We start from the raw sequence: 20,516 nt of genomic DNA on the forward strand, positions 1-20,516 counted from the left end.
GAATATATTTGCATTGAGGATTGTCTCATGTGAGTGTTGTCTCCCAATTGTTCCTACTACATTCCAGAGCTGTGAATGAAGCCTACTTGAACCCATCAGGACATATATATTAAGAGGTAGATACCCAAGCGAGTATAATTGGTGCCATATATCATGTATTTAATAAAATATCTGATGATATTTATGACTATAGAGTTATGATATAAAGTGTCATTTGTTTTATATAAAGGAATTTTAAAGTGCTTGTACTCAATCTTCATGACTCCTCTCTTACCCACAATACTCAGTAATTAAAATATACTTAAATACATAGAAGAATTACCATGCCAACAAATTCAACTGTGAAAAAAATAAGTTCAAAGTTGCCGTCTACTTGTTCTTACCATTATTTCAGGCTTATGTGAATAATAATGGATGATTTTTGAACCATTTGTACTAATAAGTCACGGAATAGAGACTTGCTGTATAGCTGTCCTACCTGTAGAAAATTATTTTAAAAAATGTGACTGATAACATGTGTACTTTAATTTCTCTTTCCTAGAATGAGATGTGCAATGATTCATCTGAGTTAGATCATCATTCTAGCTTTGAGAAAGAGCAACATTCTCAACTAAATAAGTCAGAGTACCCAAATAATAACTAGCTACCATTATGAATGAATACATAGAATTGACTTCATAAACAAAAATATTTATGAAACTTCAATCTAATAGTTTCTTTTTCTATGTCAAAGACTTCTAGTCAAATAAATAATGTCTGATGCACATTGTGAAGATTTTTTTCACATTTATAAATAAAAACCATGAAAGGTCAAGCTGGTAGTGACATGTCCAATCCTAAATTCAGGAGCTAACATGAAAACAATGTCAGACATATTTTTACCCAGTTTTCAGTGGTCTTCCTTTACACAATACAAGAGCTGAGTTAAATAAATTTATTGGAAATTTTTAAATATTTCTCTCCCTTTTATATTCATATTATTCTCTTTTAGGCAATACATATTAATCAAAAATATTAATTTCAAAAATGCATGTTAAGTTTGTTTTGAAACCTCTAACAGAGACAGCATTTGTATGCATGCATCTAGAAATAAAATTCTTGGGGGAAATCAGTATATTGAGAATTAAATTTGGTAACTTTCAGCATTTCTAATCGAAATCTGCTGCAAACTTTTGCTCTAAGAGAGAAAAATAGAAAGAAATCTTCTTTAAACTATTTTAGTACTAAATTCTTAATATTCAATATGTTTCCTGGCAACGTCTGAGGGATATTTAAATATTCTAGCTCCAGAATGCATGATCTTGCTATAGCATCACACCTGACTTATTCTGAGAAAGAGTGAGAACTATGAGTAATAGTTGTAGGAATGCCGTTATCACTAATTCATCAGCTAAGCAGATGATACCTTTTGAAAAATCCTATTGAAAAATTTTGAAATAGTATACCTTATATTTTTTCTACCATTTAATTACACATTGACATGATCATAGAAAAAATATAAAATGATACTTGCAAAAAAACTTTCTTCAAAATGTATCATTAACATCTGTAAGTTTTTAATCTAAATTTGAGGCAAGAGTGATACATAAGCATACGTAGATAATTTATAAATACTCAACACTTATACAGTCAGACAACTGCCATGCTTTCATGATTCAGGAAGTCCGTAGTACAAATGGTCATGCAGGGACTTGGTATCCAAACGTATGTTTAGTCTTTGTTCCACCAACATTTGTATGAATAGGAAATGCAACAGTCAGTTGAATAGATTTTCTGCCTCTGATGAAATAGAACTAAAATATGATACTCTGTCACAGACTGCACTGTATTGTGCGATGTGCTTACAAATCTTCATGCAATCAAATACAAGGTAAATTAGTCCATTCAATTCTATAAAATTAAATACATTGTAGGTGATCAAGAAAATAAATTTCCAATGTGTGCATTCAATCTAAGTCCCATGACAACAAATATACACCAAAGTAACTTAGATTTTTCTTTATTCTATGTTGTTATCTCATTTTATAAACTACAAATTTGAGAATGTAACAACCATATCATGTCGCATGGCTGTGATAAAATGCGAAGTTGACTAGAGGCAATTAGCAATTTCTAGAGCATGAAAATTCCCATTGAAGAACAAATTGGCTACTACAATTTAAAAATAGCTACATTTTATGATTAAATATAAAACTATGATTCACTTTGTATTTTTTACTCAATGAATTAATTCAAAAAAACCTTTGTCTTTGAACGAAATAGATAGCATGCACACATGTATACAGTTTTAATACACATGAATTTACCATGGAGATTCTTTTGAATTAAAATTGTCCAAAAAAATCTATATTAATTAGATAATCTACTACTTAGAAAATCACTGGTAACTTTAAGTATACCAGTATTTAAATTATAAGTTAAACTTCCCTAAACTGTTTCTCTAGCTTCTCATGAATTTAATTTCCTTTTATATGGAGTATGTGGTGGTCTGAATAAGAATGGCCCTTATAGACTCGTAGACTTGAATGCTTAGTCACTAGTGGGTGTACTATTAGGACGTGTGGCCTTATTAGAGTATGTGCGACCTTACTGAAGGGAGTAGTTCCTTGGGGTGTGCTTTGAGGATTCAAGTGCTCAACTTAAGTCCAGAGTCTCTCACTTTACCTGAGGATCCAGATGTAGAACTCTCAGTTCCTCTCTAGCAGCATGTCTTCTTCCCACCCTGAGGGCAATAGACTAGACCTCTAAACTGTAAGCAAGCCCTAATTAAATGTTTCCCCTTATAAAAGTTGCCATGGTTGTGGTTTTTCTTTATAGAAATAGAACAATTACTAAGAGTATACATAGCCACAAAGATTATAAAAGTATAAAACGGCATTTATAGTTTTAGATAACAAAGATTAACAATGTCAGTTGATCAGCTACTTCTCATATAAAAATAATTATTGGCTAGAGAAATGGCTCAGCAGTTAAGAGTACTTTCTGTTTTTACAGAAGTCATTCATGTAATTCCTAACACACACACATACATACACACACACACGCACACATACACTCGTTAACTAATACCACCCATAAATTCTGTTGGAAAGTGCCTGACCCTTTCCTCTGTTCTCCATGGGCACAAAGCAAGCACTTTGTTTGGGTGGTTTTATAGCTAAATGAAGCACAAACTGAAATATACATAATCCATACAGATAAAATATCTAAACACATGAAATGACATTTTAAACCTAAAAAATATTTAAAATATTAATAAATACAATTTATACAAAAGAAACTATATAAGGATTAAAATGAAGAACAAGAGAGAAACTACTTAATTTAATTTTTTATAACAACTATACAACTATCTACTACTAAGGCAGAGGTTGTAATGGCACAATTCTAATTGTTTTAAATATAAGATATTTCTCTGTCTAGGTCCTGACAGTAAACTCATAAATTTTCTTTAGCTAATTAAAATCTCCCCAAATGCTACCAGATGATGCTTGTATAAAAAAGAAGAAAATAGGTATAATCAGGTTTCAGCAAGCTAGCTTTATTTTGTTCTTAGACAAGAAGTATGAAATCACCTCTCCCTAGAGTTTGGTGGAGGAAAGAACCAAAAATAACTTTAGTGCAATTGGGATAAATGAAAGTTTTAGCAAAAACAACCATGATGTATCTATGATATTTTTCTACTTAGTGATTATCATCCACAAATTTGTTTCTACATTTTAAATTTGTTTTGATAATGTGCTTTAATTTTTACAAAAGATCATATAATTTTAGGACATAATAAATAATTTACAATGCATAGATAATCATATTATGAAATTAGGGAAGTAGAACAATTTAGACAGATGAATAGATGTATGATGACAGATAGATAGACAGATAATAGATAAATACTTACAATATGTTTTGATTAGTATCAAGAAGACAATAAGAGAAACTTTCATAAACTGTTGCAGATTACCTTATATCTCCATGAAGAGTCCTTATTTCCAATACTATAAGGATTTAGAGAGCTGTCAGACTTGGTTGCCTGCTGATTGATGCTACTTTTCTTTTCCTATAGGATATAATCTCACTAGACCCATTTATCTTTAAGTATTGTTGTAACTGTGCATCCACAAAAAAAGAAATAGCATGTATAACTTGGTTTCTGATATTCAGCAGGACAACTCTTTGTGCGTGTGTTTTCTTAGCAGCTTGTATAGAAATCTCCTCCTTTTGAGCTGAAATTTGTTTGAGTGTTTTTTACAGAAAAAAAAAAAAAAACAGTTTGCAAGGTCTCTCAGTATGTCATCCTAGCAACAAGAGGAACACCTGGAATGTTTGTCAAGATACGTAGGATGTTTGCAAGTATGGAGATGCCACACACATGTTATTGAAAATTTAAGGACTGGATAAATTCAAGGCAATTTTCTAAAATATTTAGCAGAACATTATAATCACGTTAGTTCGGTGTTAATGGGAAATCTGAAGCATGGAGCAAAGCAGATATGGTATACTGAAAAACATATAAAAGACAAAAGTGCCTTTACAGGGCAGTATCTCACAGCACATACAAGTTGCCATGGAATTTGAGATAAGACTCTTCTGCCTGAGACAGAGACATTACAGAACAATTGTAGCAAAAACTAGCGCTTAAAATTACCTTTAAATGATGAGTGGGAGGTAAGTGTCTGCGGAAAGATGGCAAGATCACTTTAACTATGAGAGTTAAGTATACAGAGACTGCATCCCGAAAGAGTCCAACACTTCACGAAAACGGCGAGCTGTTCAATATGGTTCAAAATAAGGGTGGGAAGGCGATCGTTATACAAGTAAAGTTCCATTTCTTGGTTTACTATTGCAGTATCTTAGTCCAATTTCTTCTTAACTACATTTGAAGCAAACTATTATTTTCTTACCTGACAATCAGTCTACAGGCTTAAGAACATGCCGAACTTCAGCGAATCGGAATTGGAAAGAATCCAAATCAAAGTAACATGTCTTTGCCCTTGGAGAAAATATTTCTTCAGTAAGTATATTGTTATACAAAGTTTAAAAAAAAGCAAAGCACAAATAATGTGGGTTCTAAGATCATTCACTTACAAGTTAGAAAAGCCTTTAAAAATACTTCTGCGAAAAAAATAGAATTAGGAAAATAGAAGGTAAATAATAATTTTTACTTGCATTCCTGGGAAAAAAATAAAAGAAACCCTGGACCTGAGAAGATAAGAACACTGGCTTCTTTTCCAAAAGACCCGGGTTCTATTATCAGAAGTGACATGGATCAGGCAAGGGAATCCTATATGTTTTTCTGGCACCCAAATGCAGGGCCAGTTGTGCACGCACATACATGCAGGCAAAACAAATGCTCCTAACATTAATAATTAATGGGTAAAATAAAACTGTAAATCACTATGAAACAGTTGATCGTCTGAAACAATAAAAAATATATAAGTTGGTTGAAATTATAATACTAAAATCTTCAAAATAAGGAAATATTTTAATGAAATAAAGTATGGAGAATGTATTTAATTTTTAATAGGTTAGTTTCGATTTTACATGCATTGGAGTTCCGCCTGCATGAATGTCTGTGTGAGGGTATCAGGTCCCCTGGAACTAGAGTTAGACAATTGTGAGCTGCCATGTGGCTGTTGGGAAATGAACCCAGGTCCTCTGAAAGGGCAGTCAGTGAGTGCTCTTAACTGCTGAGTCTTATCTTCAGCTACTTAATTTAATGTTTTAAACGTTATTTGGTACAGAGTCGGTATGTAAAACAACAAAAAAATTGATGTAGTGAGTAAAATGAAGATCTTTCTTGACGATTAAGTCAGAAAATTCAAAAGAAAAACAGAAATATTTCAATTTTTATGAATTAGCATTATCATCAGAATTAGAACTTGAATTGAGATTCATATAATGTTAAGAGGGATTAGTTTTATTGTCTAGCATATTTGAAATAGTTGAAATAATTTGAAGTATGAAGAACATAAGAAAATAAAATGTTAAAATTATTATAAAGAGCCCCAACTCCAGGAAACTTATGCTGCTTATGTGCAGGTCGTGCCAGTCAGAAGAATAGGTGAGTGATGCACCTTTCAGATGAATTGCTCATATCTGGATTTGATTTCTAAAGATCAATTCTACTGCATGCCCCAGTCTGGTCACACCACCCTCCCTTCCTGCTTCTGTGCCCTTGGCCCCAACCTGCGCAGATTTCCTCTGTTCAGGAGCACATCAGCCAGTTGCTAAAAGAATGGTTGCAGGCCACATCAGCTTCAATAACAGGTGGAGGCCAAGCAAGCCAGTAAAAACAGAGAGGGGAACTCAAGAAGAAACTCTCTGCTGAACCAGAGTCCACATCTGCCGGAAATACAGATAGACAATCCTCCAGCAGACTTTCTCCACCCACTCAGTGACTCCAATCTCTACTCCCTTCCTTATCGCTGTATCCTACCCTGCTCAATTCAAGCAAAGCACCTGCTTCTCCAAAGGTCAATGTAATATATCAGAAGACTGACTTCCAACTTAGACAATGACTCTCTACTGGAGCAGAGGCTAAAATCCAGACCACACAGACAAGAAGAACAAAGAGAAAACATAAAACAAGGAAAAAGCCAGCCATGCTACAAAGACAAACTCAGAAGTCAGCACCTAGACCAATAACCATAGCAAACCCAGATGTCTAAATGCCACTATAAGAACACAACCAACAACAGTCAGGGAAATACGGCACAACCAGAATCCAGCTATTCTACAACAAGACCTGAATATTGCAATGCAACTGAAATATAAGAAAACTACCTTTAAACCAACTTTATAAAGATGATAGAGGTCCTAAAAGAGAAAATGAAAAAATAAATCATTAGACAAATCGAGAAAAAGACAAACAAAAAATTGAAGGGAATCAATAAATCCCTTAAAGAATATTATAAAAGCCAAAGGGAAGGAGTACTGTTCAAGACCTGAAACTGTAGAAGAACTGGAAATCAAAATAAAATCAATAAAGAAAACATAAACTGGGGGAATTATGAAAATGGAAAACCCAGGTAAGTAAACAGGAGCTACAGACACAAGAATCACCAAAGAAACAAAAGATGTGGAAGACAGAATCTTTGGGGTTCATGCTGTGATAGTTGAAACAGATTCACTGGTCAATGAAAATAATAAATTTTAAAAATTCCTAACAGTAATCATTCAGGAAATATTGGAAACTATGAAAAGAAGGAGAAGAATCTCAGCTCAAAACCTGGAATATATATTTACCAAAATTATAGGAGAACTTTTTTTCTAACAGAAAGGACATGCCTATAAAGGAAGAGGAAGAAAACTATTATCATCCTCGATTTCAAGCTGTGATATAGAACTATAGTAATTAAGACTGCATGGATTGATGTAACAACAGACAAGGGTATTAATGGAATCAACTAGAAAACCCATATGTAAATCCACACAGGTATGGTACCTGATTTTTTCCATAAAAAATCAAAAATATACAAAGAAAGTATCTTCAACAAGTGGTGATGATCTAAATGGAGGCTCCTATGTCGAAGAATGCAAATAGATCCATATCTATTACTCTGCACAAAACTCAAGTAGAACCCTGATAAAAGACAAAGTGGTGAATAGCCTTGAACATATCTGTGCAAAAGACAACTACCTTGACAGAAGACAGGAACTAACTACAACAATTAAAAAACGGGACTTGGTGTAACTGAAAGCTTCTGCACAGCAAAATATAGTCAATAGGACAAAATGACACCTCACAGAATGGGAAAAGATTTTCACAAACTCCACAGCTGACAATGGGTTAATATCTAAAATACATAATCAAATAAAGAAACTAGATCTTGACAAACTAAATATTCCAATTAAAAATGGGATACAGATATAAATAGGAAACTCTAACAGAAGAATCTCCAATGGGAAAGAAATACTTAAACAAATATTAAGCATTCTTAGTCATCAGGAAAATGTAAATCCAAAGACTCTTAGATTCCATCTTGCACCTTTCGAGTGACGAAGATCTAAACCACAAGTGACCCCTCATGTGGGAGAGGATAAGAATCGAGGGAAATATTCCTCCATTGCTTGTGGGATGCACAGCAACTTTGGCGATCAGCATGGAAGTTTCTCAGTAAGTTGGGAATTCATCTACCTCAAGAAATACCACTCCTAGGCATGTATCCTATCACAAGGACACTTCTTCAACTATGTTCATGTCAGCCTTATTCATAATAGCCAGAAACTGGAAGAAACTAGATAGTCCTCAACTGAATAATGAATAAAGAAAATGTGGTACATTTGCACAATGCAGTATTACTCAGCTGTTAAGAACAGTGGGATCATGAAATTCGCAGTCAATTAAATGGAACTAGAAAAAAATCCTGAATGAGATCAGAAATACAAAAACAAATAGTACGTATGTATTCAATTATAAGTGGATATTAGCTGTCCGTAGAAGATTTTCAATCCAAGGTCGACAGACTCAGAAAGGCAAAGAAACAAGGAGGGCTTAAGGGGGTTGGTGCAATGATCTCCCTGGGAAAGGGAAATAGATTAGATTCCCCTGGGTGGACCAAGGACAGATGCAGTAGGGAACAAGAGGGATCAAGTTAAAAGGAAGGAAAAAAGTATTAGGAGAAATGACTGGAATTCGGGGGGGGGGCTTGGAGGCATGATAAACATAGTACAATGGAAACTCCCTGTAATCATTGAGAGTCACACCAGAATAACTCCTAGTAATGGGGACCATGGAGCCCGAACCGGCCATCTTCTGGAACCACACATGGACTCAAGTAGAGGGATTGGGAGACCAACCCAGCAACAAAACCTGCCTACAGACTGTTCTGGGACCAGAGCCTAACAGAAGCCCTTTCAAAAGAGACCAGAGAGACTTCATCCGGCATCCGTTGGGAGCTGTTGCAGAGTCCCACAGCCAAACATTAGGCAGATCTCTGGGAGCCTGGTAGAGAATTGGGAAGAAGGATCTGAGAAACCAGAAGGTTCAAGGACACCAGGAGAACAAGTCCATGCATCAACTGACTGGCACTCATGCAGGCTTGCAGCATTCAGGGAGCCCTTAGGAGTATGACCTAGGTCCTCTGCATATATGTTAAGTCTGAGTAACTTGGTATTCCTGTGGGATTCCTAACACTGGGAAATGGAGAGGCATACCTCTGACTGTTTTTCTGTTTGATTTTTTTTCTGCTCCTACTGGATTGTTTCATCCAGCCTTCATGCAATGGTATGAGTCTGATCTTATTGTAGCTTCTTATGCCCTTTTTGATTGAGGTCCCTGCAACGCTGTTGCAAGAAGAGCCAGGCCTCTTGTTCATCCAGGCTGCCCGGCTAGGTTAGCCCCGAAATAATCACACAGAAACTGTATTAATTAAATCACTGCTTGGCCCATTAGCTTTACTTTCTTATTGGCTAATTCTTACATGAGGCCTACTCTATTTTGAGGAAAATGGTGTGGATCTTGGGGAAAGGTAATTAGGAGGGAGAGAATGGGGGATGGTAGTGAGAGGAACTGTGATAGGGATTGAATATATGAGAGAAAAATAAAAACAAAAAACTTCAAATAAAAATATAAAACAAAATATTTATGAAATAAAGAACTCACCTTCTTTGCAGGCAAATGTCATTTTGTTTTATATGGCAATTAAATAGGGGAATCAGAGTCACACTGTGATAGCTTTAGAAAATTGCTTGACTTTTAAGCAAAAAGAAAAAAAACCAAATTCAGCCAATTCACAAGTGAATGTAAAATAGTTCATTAAAAATAATGTAAAACAGGTACTGAGAAATGCTGTAGATTTTTCATAGGATCAACTTGGTTTCTATGAAATATGCATATTTAGTTCTTACACAAATTTTGGAAAACCTCACATTTGTTTTCTGGTATAACTATAATCTTGATATCAAGCATGACCAATAATGAATGTTTTGAATGCTTCATAATTGGAGTCAATCAGCTTCATTTCTTATTGTTCTGTGACATTAGACAAGCCATTTTGTTTAGTTTTAGTTCTGCCCCACATTGTGTGTGTGTGTGTGTGTGTGTGTGTGTGTGTGTGTGTGTGTGTGTGTATGTGTTTAACCTTGAACTACCACAAAAATACACTAAGAAATGGGTGGCCTGAAACACAGATTTGTATCTCACGTTTCTGAAGGTATCAATATGCTAGGATTCTAGTGAAGCCCCTCTGCGAAACAGAGTAGTGACATCCTTCTTGTTTTTTCTTTCCATGAAACAGCTGATAATGATTCCATTGTAAATAAGTCTTCCAACCTCATGATTTCAACTAAATGCAATTATCTTGAAGATTTTATCTCCAAAAGCCATCATATTACTATTGAAGGTGTAAGTCTCTAAAGTCTTCATGAACACGATTGAGTTTGTAGATCCTATATCAAATCACCTATGACTTGGAAATGACAGTACGGGTTTTCTAAACAAGTACCGCCGAACTGAAAGACACTGTTCTTGAAGGTAGTGGAACCCAGGGATTGCTAGCCACTTGTGAAACTTGAAGCTTGATAAAATATGCTCTGTGGGTGAAAAGAGAAACTGTGAATCATACAAAATGAATCACTCTTTTGTCACAATGTTGATATTCTTAATACATTTATTATTTGAGCTGTTATCAAAGTTCTCGTGATCATGACACTGTTTTGATTCAAATATTCAATGAAATGTGTAGAAAATAGTGCATTCAGAAGATTTGCCTCCAGAAAGAAAAAGGCAGTTTTCCATGAAGATGAAAATCTGCCACACAAAGTATTCACTCTGCTCAGTGATTGAAGTCCAGCCTTTATAACAAGGAAATGACTAAGAGTAGAATATATTTGTCATTTTATTGTTCTCTTTCCTAACTTTCAAAATTATAACCGACATGCCTTTTGAAGAAAACATCTCAATTATTTAGATAGTAAATACTAAACTGCCTATTATTTAGCATCATTAAATTGATTTGAATGCAAACAATATTGAAATGTTTGCTTTTCCTACCTAGATAACTTTGACTAGGACAAAAAAGGTAAAGCTAATGCATATTAATTAGAGACAATATACACAATTGAAGAAGTTTCAAGGACAAGGGAAAAAATATTTCTCATTTGTATGTTCAGACCAGACAGTTCATGAAATGGAGTAGCTTATTGACAGCAAAGGAGCAAACTCTATAAACTATTATGAAATGTCTCTTTTAAACCACAGCAAATACGTTTTAAGACCATGCATGATAGAAGACTAATACAAAAGTTGTTCTTGCAAATAACTTTGTAAATGAAGATTTAGTTTAAAAAAATATGTTTTGCTTATCCTGTAGTACTTTCACAGATGAAACGCACACCAAAAGATAGACTGTAAACTATATGGACTTCCTAACTTCTGTATAATTTCACTAATAACATATATTACAAACTGTTTCTCAGAGAAGTCTGCAATTAATGTAAAATTGCTGAATGACAGTTATTACTTAATCAAAGTAAAGTTACAAGATGAAGTAATTTGTCAAATAATCTAAAATATTTTATTTTGCTATGAATCTTTTGAATGGTAGAAAACTACATCAAATCCCAGAATTTGGAAGGCAGAGGTAAGGGAATTGTCATGAGTCTGAGCTCAGTATAAATTGTGTGGTAGTTTGGTTTTGGAGTTCCATCTGTTTGTGTGCTGCTTTCATTGGTTAATGAATAAAGAAACTGACTTGGCCTAGTTGATGGGGCAGAACTTAGGTAGGCAGAGAAAACAGAACTGAATGCTGGGAGGAAGAATGACAGAGTCAGAGAAGCCATGGATCCTCCACCTCAGATAGACACCGATGAGAATCTTGCCAGTAAACCACAGCCATATGCTGATACATAGATTAGTAGAAATGAGCTAAATCAAGATGTAAGCGTTAGCCAAGGAGAAGTTAGAGCTAATGGTCAAGCAGTGTTTTAATTAATACAGTTTCTGTGTGGTTATTTCAGGTGAAGGTAGGGAGGTGGTCGGGACAAATAAGGGGCCCCCTCCTCATGTAACAGTAGTTTATATGCCAGCCTACTAAAAAATGTGATGTCCTGTCTCATACAACAATAAAATAATAATTTATTAAATATAATAAAAAGATAAAAATTTCAAAATGAAGATATTATCTTAATTCTATACACAAGAGCAACAAATATCACATTATAAAATAATATTATTATAACAAGTTCCTATTATCATAATATACAATACTGTTCTAGCCACTTCAAGATCCTTATTCCATTTCACCGTAAAAGTTTTCATTTCATCTTTCTTTTTATACAGCTAACTTTGTGAGCTCTAATGGGCTGTGTTGAAGTTTGGATTATAAAGAAAAATGAAGAGAGAAATGTAATCATTTTCTTTCAGGCATCTCTATCAGCCAAGACCTGAGGCCATGTGGCAAATGTCCTTAAGTAATTGTCATAGATGCAATCCCCTCTTCATCCAAAGGCTTGTTCCTAATTGGCTGAAGACTCTACATTTTCCTTTATCCATGTTTCAATGACTGGGTTATTTCTTCATCACTGCAAGGTCAGGAACACTAAGGAAAACATTGGCTTTTCTCTTACTCCCATTTTTAAGTAGTTACTCAAATGCTTCTGTGTGTGTATTTATTTTAATATAGTGGCCTTGTACAATGATAAGAAAAATAACCTTTCAGTCAAAGTTGAAAAAATGGAATTTTATGATACAGTTCAGGTTACACAGCCATTGCAAATCATGGTTTCTTCATTGCACATTTTGCATGGTCAGAACATGTTGGGGTTTTGCATATTAACAAGAAATGGAAACAATAAAATTTCTAAAATAATCTAATTATATATGAGTCCTAGTGTCTTTGATAATTGGGTGAAATTTTACTGTGAAATTATGTTGTTTTCCTTGCCAATTTACAGTTATTTGTTTTCATGCTGGTTAAGGATATTTGTTCTTATCTAATTATATTTCTAGACTATACCATAATTTAAGAAAATAGATCTTAGAACACATACATTCACTACAGAAGAACCAAATTTTTATTCTATTATTTCATATTAATTGAAATGTAGTTGCTAATACCTGATTAAATGTAAGAGAAGCAAAGTGTGACTATATGTGTATTTCATATAATAAATACACCCACATATATACATATATGTATATATTCTCTTAATTACAAGTTAGCAAAAAAAATTTGTTTTCCTTTAGAAACAATCTGGTGTCCTAGGATGCTTACTCACAGGGAAAAGACAGACTAAAGTATACTTACTTACCAGCTTATTTATTATTAAAAATTGATTTTTATATAATACACTATTATCATGTTTCACCCCTCCCTCTACTCCTCTCAAACCCTCCTCACTTCCTCTACTATGCACATATATACTCTCTGCATCCAGGTAGAAATCAAACAGTATCTATGTAAAAGTAATAAGGGAGAATGAGATAAATAAAAAGCAAATAAATTAGAATAGGATGAAATAACAAAACCGAAAGAGGAGTCAAAGGAAAGAACAAGAAACACCAAGGATGGGGACACACACACATTTGCACACATAGAGGCACAGAAATCCCATAAAAACTCAAAACCAGAAGCCATGATATATATACAAATAACTTGTAAGCCCCCACACAAGCAAAAACCAAACAACAACCTGACAACACTCTGGGATGAAAAATCCTCCATTGATGATATTGAGTTCACTTTCTGTTGGTCACCGCTGGGCATGCAGTCTACCATCAAGAGAGTCTTGTTTCTCTACTGAGACACACTTGGAGAAAAGTAATATTTAATTTTCAAGTGGTTATCAATTGGACATAGCTTCTTTTTTTGGAACAGGGACATAAGTCCACTTATTTCCATGCTAGGGCCGCATCTGGCTTAGACTTGTGCAATATCCAAGCATGTTTCATTAGTCTCAGCTTTTATAGATGATCCTGCTTTGTTTTTTGAGTTCATTGTAGTCTCCATATTTTTGGGTCTTACACTCTTTCTGACACATGTTCTGCAAAGTTTCCTGAAAATAGAGTTCTTCATTGAATGGTATATTTATTGATCAGTTCTTTACTTTGTTTGTATTTTTTTTGTCAACATACTGCAAATAATAAAAAGAATATATAGTGTGTTTGTGTTTGTTCCATTTGGTAACATAACCAGAATTAACTAATAATTTATTTACTGAGCAAATGCTATTTGCCATGCATGTACTATCTGTTAAAAAAATTTTAAAGTGGAGAGGAACTCTGAAGCACAGGCTGTAACATCTCCCAAAGACAGAGACAGCAGCTTCAAGAATTGGACCAGGAGGCAAAGACACTGCCAGCACCAGTTGAAGGAAGAGATGGATAGGCACAAATGCAAACATTCATTAAACAACTTAATAAAGCAACATGGTAACCCCAAAATCCAGTGGTCATGCAACAGAAAGATGTGATCATTCTACCCCAGAAGAATAGAAGAATCTCTTTTCCAAAGCAAGATATCCTTAGACCCATATTTTGAATTCAAGGTACCTTTAAAATATTCATGTTGGCTTAGCTTAGCAGTCCCTAAAATCAAATGTGTCTCTGCAGTCTAAAAATAAATGAAAACACAATAGTATACATACCAGACTTTCTGTGTATATTCCATTTTTAAGTGACTTAATTTACTCTATTATTTTTCAATATTTGTTTTATTTTCTTTACTCCACTAATCTATGACTGCCAAAAGCCTAAGTGTATTTCTGGCTAACTCATATCCTAAACTAAGCTATCTCTATAAATCTGTGTATTGCCACTTGGCTGTGGCTTACTGAGTAAAGTTCTATTAGGCATCTGTCTCTAGTGGGGACTACGTGACTTCTCCTGACTCAGCATCCTTTCTCCCAGCATTCAGTTAATTTTTCCTGCCTATCTCTATTCCCTGTCAGGTTCAAGAGAGTTTCCTTATTAACCACTGGTATTCACAGCATACAGAGGTGAATCCCACATCACCTGGGAACTTCTCCAGTTGATAAATGCCTTCAGTAACGTGGCAAGATAGGAGGTCAAGTAAAAAAAAATCAATAGCACTCCTCCATATAAATGATAAAGAAATTAGAATATCTTGGGGTAACACTAACCAGAGAAGTGAAAGACCTGTTTGACAAGAACTTTAAATTTTTGAAGAAAGAAACTGAAGAAGATATCAGAAAATGGAAGCTCTCCCATCCTCTTGGAGAAGCAGGATCAACATAATAACATGGCAATCCTACCAAAAGCAATCTATAGATTCAGTGCAATCCCTATCAAAATACCAACACAATTCTTCACAGACCTTGAAAGAACAACACTCAACTTCATATGGAAAAATAAAAAAAAAAAACAGGATAGCCAAAACATTCCTATACAATGGATTCAAACTGAAGACCTAGTTAGTAAACCACATACATATATGATTTTTGACAATGAAGCTAAAATTATACAGTGGAAAAAACAAAGCATCTTCAACAAATGGTACTGGCATAACTGGACATCAGCATGTAGAAGAATACAAATAGATCCACTTATTTCCCCATGGACAAAACTCAAGTTCAAATGGATTAAATCCTCAATATAAATCTGATTACACTGAACCTTATAGGAGAGAAAGTGGAAAGTAGCCTTCAATGTTTGGGCACCGGAGACCACTTTCTAAATATAACACCAGTAACACTGACACAGACAGCAACAATAAATAAATGGGACCTTCTGAAACTGAGAAGCTTCTGTAAAGCAAAGGACAGAGTCAATAAGTCAAAAACGCAGCCTACTGAATGGGAAAAAGCATCACCAACTCCACATCAGACAGAGGACTGATCTCCACAATATATAAGGAACTCAAGAAATTAGACATTAAATTTCAAATAACCCAATAACAAAATGGGATACAGATCTAAACAGAATATTCTCAACAGAAGCATCTCAAATAGCTGTAATATTCTTAAGGCAATGTTCGACATCCTTAGCCATCAGAGAAATGCAAATCAAAACTACTCTGAGATACCATTTTACAGCTGTCAAAATGACGAAGATCAGAAATACCAATAACAGCTTATGTTGGAAAGGATGCAAAGTAAGTGGAACACTCTCCCATTGCTGGTAAAAATGCAAACTTGTACATCCTCTGGAAATCAGTATGGCAGTTTCTCAGAAAATTAGGAATCAACCTACTGTAAGATAGAGCAATAGGACTCTTTGACATACACCCAAAGGATACTCAACCATACTACAAGGATATTTGTTCAACTATGTTCATAGCAGCACTATCTGTAATAGCCAGGACCGGGAGATCACCTAGATACACCTCAATTGAAGAATGGATGAAAAAACATGCAGTACATTTACACAACAGAGTACTACTCCATGCTAAAAAGCAATGGCATCTTGAAATTTGCATGCAAATGGATGGAACTAGAAAGGAAAAAAAAAAACATCCTGAGTGAGGTAAGCCAGATCCATAAAGATGAGCGTGATATGTATCCACTCATATGTGAATACTAGCCATAAATCAAAGGATAAGAAGCCTATAGTCCATGACCCCAGAACAGCTAAGTAAAAAGGAGAACCCTAAGAGAAACATACATAGATACCCCTGGGAAGTGGAAATATATATGATATCCTAAGAAAATTGTGAGCATGGTGTTTGGGGGAGAAGGGTAAGTAGAAGGGGAGGAAGAGGGTTAAGTGGGGGGATACTTTAGGGAACAGGATGGTAGAGATGGGGAAAGGGCAGAGATGGAGAACAAAGAAAGAGATATCTTGATTGAGGGAGACATTATGGAACTAGAAAGAAACTTGACAATAGAGAAATTTCCAGGTATTCACAAAATTGACTCCAGCTACGATCCTACGTGAAAATAAAAAGAAGTCTGTTTATCTTTATATGTTTAAGTAGTGGTAAAGATTCAGAAAAACTTTATTAGTTTTATAGAATGTGTCAGATCAAGGATGACATAAAAGGCCATGGGAATTTTATTGGAAATATAAATTGTATTGCAATTATGGCTATCAATTGGAAAAGTGATAAATTATCTGAATTTCCATCAATTAAGGTAAAGGGGATTTTCTGATAGAATACAGGATGGTTATATGAGAAGGGACAAACACAGCTAACTAAAAATGATGTTGAGTATAAACTTGCATACTATGGGGAGTATCTTCTGTCTAGCAGCAAGCAGAAATCAGTTTTATCACTACTAACAACTAAAATGAGAAATGGGAATCCAAATTTCTGTGTCCTGCTCACCGTGTATATAAATTATTCCTTACCGGGAGAGCTAGAAAAATAAGCGAGGCTTTATTTTCTCAGGAGCGGTGACCAACAGGCACAAGTTGTCTGCATGATTTCTTTTGATCATTTTAACTATGACTTAGAATACAGCTACAGTCCAGTAAGTCTCTGAAGCATCATCACTATCTTACATTTTTCTTCCTAAGTTAGCCTATGTGTCGCTGTCATTTTTCTTTCTATACATGAATACATAACTATAACTTTAGTTTTATATACTATAGTGTGTACATACTACTAAGGATCATGAATACCTCTCACTTCAGAATATCTAACCATAACCCTATAGGATTCTAAAATGAATATTATTAAACTTTATGAACACAGTAAATCACGTTTTGTTTACCATTTTTGGTACTGGGGAACATTCTGTGTGTGCATGTGATAAGAGGTCACAGGTCATCTTGTACATTATTCTTCATGAAATAACCATCTTGTGTGCAGAGATAGGGTCTTTCACTGGGACCTGAAATTCACCTCTTTGGCCATACAGGTTGGCTAGAGCAAGTTAGGAAGTTCTAATTATAATCTTAGGTTAGTTCTGGGGTCAAGCTATGGTAATATCTGGTTGTTTACAAAACGGATTTTGGATTATGTGAAGGTTGTAGGCTAAAAAGGCCAGACAAAGAAACATGCCCTGACCCTGAGACCCAGACCCAAAGAAATACACTTTGGCTTTGGAATCAGAGCCAGCGAAAGAAACACCCCCTGACCCTGAAACTAGAGCCAAAAGGTTAAATATGGCCAATGGAAGAAACACACTTTGGTCCTAAAACCAGAGTTAAAGAAACACACTGCACCTTAACAACTGAGGAGGAAATCAACCAATCCCTGAGCATGAAATTCAGCCAATCTCTGAGTTTGTTCAAGCTCGGGGACTGAAATCTTATCAATTCCCACGCTGAAAAATCTTCCCCTGGAAAAACTCCACTTCCAAGAAGCCCTATATAAGCTCTGCACCTGTTTAGTTGGCACCTTTCCCACCCGGAAGCTACTCTCCCGGATTCTTTCCTCCCAAATAAATCTAATGAATTTTGGGTAAAGACCTTCTTTTGTCAGAGCAAGGCAGAGATTATGCTAGGGAACTCTCTTTGCATAGCAGAGAAAAAGGAACAACTTTCTGCTGGAACAGACTGGTACATTTCTGCAGGGGTTTGTTTCCTCAGCAGAGTGGAGCAGAGAAGTAACAATTTGGGCCAGAGTAAGAAGCAATTGAGATCTCTGCTGGGAAACTCTCTTAGCAGCGTGGAGCAGAGAAGCAACCAATACCTTTGTTGGAAAGCTGTGTTAGGGGAACATAGCAGAGCTGAGCTGTAAAGGCTTTACCTAGGAGAGGAGCAGGATTGTCAAGTCCTGTCGGGAGACCATTCCCCATCAGAAGACAGCTTCAGGTATAGCCTGACTCTGACAGCCAGGACATCTTTCACTCCAGAGCCCTGACACTTGCAACAGTCAACTTTAAATCCACAGACATTCCAGTCTTTGTGTCACAAGCAAAGCAAATGCCACACTACAGAGGTAGTTCCAATGTGGAGTATTAAAATTTACAACATGGAGAAAATTTTTATTCATGGTCATCATGGTTCCTAAGTAACTAATAAACTGAAATTGTTTTAACCTACAGAAGATTCATTGGTGTTGTCAGAAGCATGAATTTAGTATTAGTATTATTATTAGTATTATTCTTTACAAAAAAGTGATTTTTATTGTGTATTGTATTTTTTTCCTATTGCAGTCAAGAAGGTTCCGTGTGCCAGAATTCTAATAGTGTCTATGAGGAGTTTCATTTGAAACTCAAATTATTTATGTGCTTGTGTGTTTCTGTTTTGTGTACTCATTTATAATTGTTCAAAGTTAGCCTTATAATAAGGATTTCTTATTGCCATTCTGAAACTTTACATTATCTGATTATAGAGCTATTATTAATGAAAATTATGGGTGGTATTTAAATTCTTATGTAAGAAAAAAATAGTATTAAAACAAGAGCATTTTTATTACATCTGAATTTTAAAATGTAATCATTAAGTTATTAAAGCTCATGCAGTATATATTAGTATTTACCAATAGCTCCAGAAAAAATTTTATAGCATTAAAATGCAATTTGATCATTATTTTAGATATGAGCACAAAAATGACATTGAAAGTAAAATAAAAATATTAAATCAAGCAAGAGTTTAGACATGCAGAAATTAAAAAAATGTTTTAGAATCAACTGAAGAATTATTTTTTATCTTTTAAAGTTCATTTCTAGTTTTTACATTGAATCAAGTAGACATGTTCTCTTCTTAATTCTTTAATACTGTTAATATATAATGTGTATACACGTGCTAAAAATCATTTCTTCCCACAATTTATTGTCAGCCACAGAAATGAAGTTTTGAGGTACTTGTGTTTCTCTCATTACTGCCTTAATGCATAAAGATAACTCACTTTTACTGAACTATTTACATTTCTTTATTCAGTTTGATATATCTTGAGTGATTCAAATATGCATGATGTATGAAAAACTAAAACTAGTGATCATAATGATAGCAAATTCACATCCTAAAGGAGGACTCATTCTATGAGTGAGTGGATCAAGACAGATTTAATAATAAGTGAAAATAAATCTCGTACACTTTAATTAATTTATATACCTGGAAATATATATATATTTTAGAAACAGTTCCCGAGTTTGGGTTTGAACTCATAGGCTTGTACCACCACAACTGACTTAGTTTGTATATATTAACACTTCTGAAATTAAATTACATTTCAACCTTCTGTAATCTGGTTTTATTTTTGCATGTTTTGAAATATTGTCATTACTCAAAACCATTGTCATTTTATTTTTTCTCCTTAAGAGGTATTTCAACCAAAGCTTTGTGTATCTTTACCACAGCATTAATTTGAAACTAAGATTTCCAATTTAAAAATGAAACTCTGTTCCTCAGAAGAGTTACAATAATAATAATACTAATGCTAATACTATTACTACTAATAATAATAATTTATTTCTGTCCAGTATCATTTCAAAAAGCTGATATCAATCTTAAATAGCATCATGTGCTTGCAGTTACTCTGTTAATGTGGAACATATAATAATGACAAATATTATTGAACTAATTGTTCAATATATGGCCAGCATGTGAATAGGTTAAAAACTTATTTTCTATATGTGCAGATCAAGCAATGGAGTAAATTGTTGAGATTATTTAAAGATTCCATGTCATGGCAGATACTGAAATTTCACATGGTAAAAGTGAGATG

This window comes from Microtus pennsylvanicus, chromosome 12, assembly GCF_037038515.1.
Source record: "Microtus pennsylvanicus isolate mMicPen1 chromosome 12, mMicPen1.hap1, whole genome shotgun sequence".
NCBI lineage: Eukaryota > Metazoa > Chordata > Mammalia > Rodentia > Cricetidae > Microtus > Microtus pennsylvanicus.